Source organism: Arachis duranensis, chromosome 5 (assembly GCF_000817695.3).
Source record: "Arachis duranensis cultivar V14167 chromosome 5, aradu.V14167.gnm2.J7QH, whole genome shotgun sequence".
In the NCBI taxonomy this organism is placed as follows: domain Eukaryota; kingdom Viridiplantae; phylum Streptophyta; class Magnoliopsida; order Fabales; family Fabaceae; genus Arachis; species Arachis duranensis.
Window position 1 is genome coordinate 44,584,657 of NC_029776.3, and position 4,175 is coordinate 44,588,831.

At 32.4% G+C, this 4,175-nt stretch overlaps 1 long non-coding RNA gene across 1 annotated transcript; it reads left to right on the forward strand.

Annotated features, from left to right (window-relative positions):
- Nucleotides 1-842: 842 nt before the first annotated feature.
- Nucleotides 843-2,708, forward strand: LOC127747801 (uncharacterized). The gene is made up of 4 exons (XR_008009749.1): nucleotides 843-1,169; nucleotides 1,815-1,945; nucleotides 2,295-2,368; nucleotides 2,476-2,708. It is a non-coding gene; the product is annotated as an uncharacterized LOC127747801 (long non-coding RNA).
- Nucleotides 2,709-4,175: the final 1,467 nt, after the last annotated feature.

Here is a 4,175-nt window from a genome sequence, read left to right on the forward strand (position 1 = left end):
GACTATATTAGTTGACCATAAATGTTATCCTTATCCGTGTTGAAAATTTAATGATATATTTGCTAAGTTGGACAATGCATATGTAATAAATGACAAAACAAAATTAGTATTAAAGAAGAGTAAAGTATCGTTTTTATCCCCAATGTTTGGGGTAAGTCCCAAAGTTGTCCCTAATATTTCAATCGTCTTATTTAAGTCTCTAACGTTTCAAAACTGACTCAATGTTGTCCTGCTATTAGGAATCCGTTAACAGAATTGACGAGGGGACAAAATTGAGACGATTTTAAAACGTTAGGAAATTAAATAGGACGAAAATGTTGGGGACAAAAATGATACATAGAAATAAATTTTAATTTTATCCTTTAATAATATCAATTTTTTTACTATAGATGGTATTCAATTATTTTTTAATCATATCTAAATAAATTACACTTAATCATATTACTTTCATTTTAAATAAATTAATTTTTTATAATTTTACTCTTAAAGATTTTTAGTTATCATGAAATATTTGTAGAATGACTAGTATATAAACTTGCAGAAAAGAAAAATTTAATATATATACAATAAAATATAAATTATACCTTGGTGGATTTTCTGGTGTAGAAAGGAAGTTATGTTTTACACATATAGAAATGTGGTGGCAGGATAATTCAGTGACAATTGTCCACTTCATGAGACCAATTTTGAGAAAGTTGGTGGCAATGTGCAGAGAAGATTGTGAATCTGTGAATGTTGAGATATGTGAGTTTAGAAGACTATGGGATGAAGTATATTAATTAAGTTGTATTACGGGATCCATTATGATAGCTAATAATGGGCCTATCTGAAGTGGGTTTTTTTGTTGTAAAGTATTTGTAAATGGAGTAGAAAAAATGGCTTTGTTGGTGGCTTCAGGTTGCTTCGCTAGAAATAGAAAGAGGGTTACCTAGAGGATGAACTTAACGGAGGAAAAATAAAAACCCTAGATAGAAAGAAGAACTTGCTCCTCCTCTGACGGTGCCAGAGCGAGGCTGAGTTTCCCTGGGTGGTGGCTCCACGTGTGTTGGCGGAGATTGGTCGGCTTCACTAGAGAGTGCGCTGTGCTGCGGGTGGGACAGTGTCGATGCGCAAAAAATAGAGCACCAAAGTTGGGCGAGACTGCCATCGACCGTGATCTGCCGGTGGAGGTATGCATTGTATATTTTCGTTGCACAAAGTCCAGATAAAACTATTATGGCATAAGTTTTTTTCGTCTCTGAAATGTGGGTATGCTCATGTTTGGGTGAAGATGTGATGTGCTTCCTAAGAAAAGGTTAAAGTTTTGATTCTACCTTTGTAGGACCGTGTTCATAATTTCTTATCCCAACAAATTTGTGCCTAAAGTTTGCAATTGTAATAACAGAAGTTAGTTTAAACAATATTCCATTTCAATTTTCAATGGTAACTTAATTTAAACAGTTCGCACAATTTTAGCAAGCAATGGTGTTATTAATTGCTAATTTGCAATGTTAATATGCCAAAGTTGTTTGATTACATGTATAGTCTCCCTACTAAATACTTTAAAACAGATTTTGAGAATGAGTTTATCTGCATTTGCAAAATATTTTTATGGAAGTTGTTCATCTGTAAGATGATCGTGCTGGACATGTAGTTGATTAAGAACCCCAAATCCGAAAGAGAAAGGGCAAAATTTTAATTGCTACAACCAATATGGTTCCCTTTTGCTTATTTTTTGTTACAGATTGAACACTATCTATATATTTGATCTTTAACTTTCTATTATCTTGTAGATGTGCAAGAAAATTGATAAGGTTGGTTAATTTTCTGTGTAGCCCATATCGCTGTTTTCTTCTTCACGCCACCTTCTTGGGTCATCCTTGACTGCTTCTATCATAGAATCTGCCATATCTGCATTTCTCAGAGCCATACATGTTGCAACCTTAATTTCTGTAATTGCTTTCAGGTTAGCTTCTATTTTCTTGTTCACCTCTATTTTCGTTTCTTTGACTGCTTCCACCTGAGCGTGGGCAGCAGCTTGTGTATCCTAAAAGCATGTTGAACAAGTAGTTCTATAATCACATTCAAGGCAACTGTAGTCAGTGTAACAAATATGTTAATTCTTTTCACAACCAAATGGTAAAATAATTGCTTTTAAAGGAAAAAGGGGAAAAAAAAAGATAACATCTGACATTGCCAGAAAAAATAATAATATGTATTTGTCAAGAGTTTTTTTTTTGTATTTCCTTATTTTGCTAAAATGTCTTATCCTATTTTTTTTGTATTTCCGTATCATCCGCTTGGTCTTGGCGAAGACGTGATAGGAACGACAGAAAGCGGGAATGTTAGGCCGGAACATCTACTGGATCTTGCCGACGTAACTAGGGAGGTAATCACGACTTCCAAATTGTACTATCGTGTGTTCGGCATGTTTTGTCAGTCATTAATTAGGGTGTGGTGCAAAAATTGGATTAATTTAGTTTTGTCTCTGTGCAGGTCATGGAATTGCTCCGCAACCTCAGCTAGCATTTTGTCGAGTATGTTTTTGAAAATGTGTTGCTTGGGAAATAGTCAATTTGCATGAATATCGTATCTGTAAGGGAAAGTCAGATGTTTTGAGATGATACTTTGCATGTATCTGTACCTGGATGATAAGGGGATTAACTGTTTATTGTTGTGAATTAGTGTTATGCTGTACTATTTTTTAATTCAATCAGGTTGAATAGTTCCTTCTTGATATGAAGTAGGAGTGTGTTTTTTACATAGGATGGACTGAGAATCAACGGCCTTGAGGTCCATTAACTCTATGGATGAGATGTTATTGGATTGAGGACCAAAAATGTCACTGTAGTTGATGAAACATAGCAACAAGGGACATGAATTTCTTGTGCTAACAAATTATAGGTCGTATGACTTTCATCCCAACCGCATCATCATCCTATTAACACTAGAATGTTGTGAGCATGAGTAAATTAGTTAACCTAACGTGCATGCATATAGACTGTAGAATATAAGAATGGTCTAATTATCATTCGTACGGCATGGTTAACTACGTTGGCAACCCTCTCATTAGTTAGTCTTTTTTATTTAGATACTAAAAAGTGGAATGTCTTAATGAAATTATTGTAAATCAATGTGCTAGGTGTTGGAAAATGACCTGGGAATATACCTGTTTAATTTAAGTGTTGAGTAATTATTGTCTCTCATTACGTTCCTTCTAGCCACATCATACCGTGACTTGGTTTGATTCAGAATTTTTTTTTCTCGGCATAATGCTCTTGTTACATTTCTTCTAGCAACTTTCTCAATAATGACGTTACATAACCAAACAGCATGTGTTGGGAGATAGGTAGAGCAATAGGTAGAGCGATACGAGGAAAGTGAGAGAGACACGAGCAGAGATGGGAGTTTTTCCCTTGTGGCTTTCAGGCTGATTTGACAAATGTGGTTCATTCAGGATAAATACCATCTGCTAAATAGAATCCCATAGTATAATTATTATCATTAATAGTATAATTTGTAAGTAATTGAAAAAAGAGTTGAGTTAGTTTGGTTCCATTTTTCTGAACAAAAAATAATATTTTCGTAAACTTGAAAGAAGATGAAGAAGAATAGAAGTGTATGTAAGTAGTATATATAGAGTAATAAAATATTAATTTATTAATAATAACGGTAACATAATAATGGCTAATTTTCAACGGCTGATTTTGCAACGGCTAGTTTTATAATGTGGTTAGCATTTTTAAATTTTGTAATAAATAACCTAACCAAAAGTTATTTTTAAATGTGTAAAAATTAAATTTATTTTTTTACCTAAACAAATTTAACTAATTATAATTTAAATAATTAATATAAATTATTAATTAACTACAAATATAATTATTTATTATGAAGGGAAGAAAGATATACATAATAAAAATTATTAATTAACTACAAATATAAATTATCATAATTATTAACTACAAATATAAATTATTATTTAACTACAAATATAATTATCATAACAATATACATAATATTTTTTGGACATAAAACAAGCTCATGTTAGGCATCTCCATTGAAATTCATTTAGAGTGAATAGTTTATGGCCCAAAATAATGTCAACATTAAACAATAAATCCACTACACACAATTTTTTTTCCAAACCCATATTGAGACCCCTTACAAAAAGCCCTTAATTAATCATACTATCATTA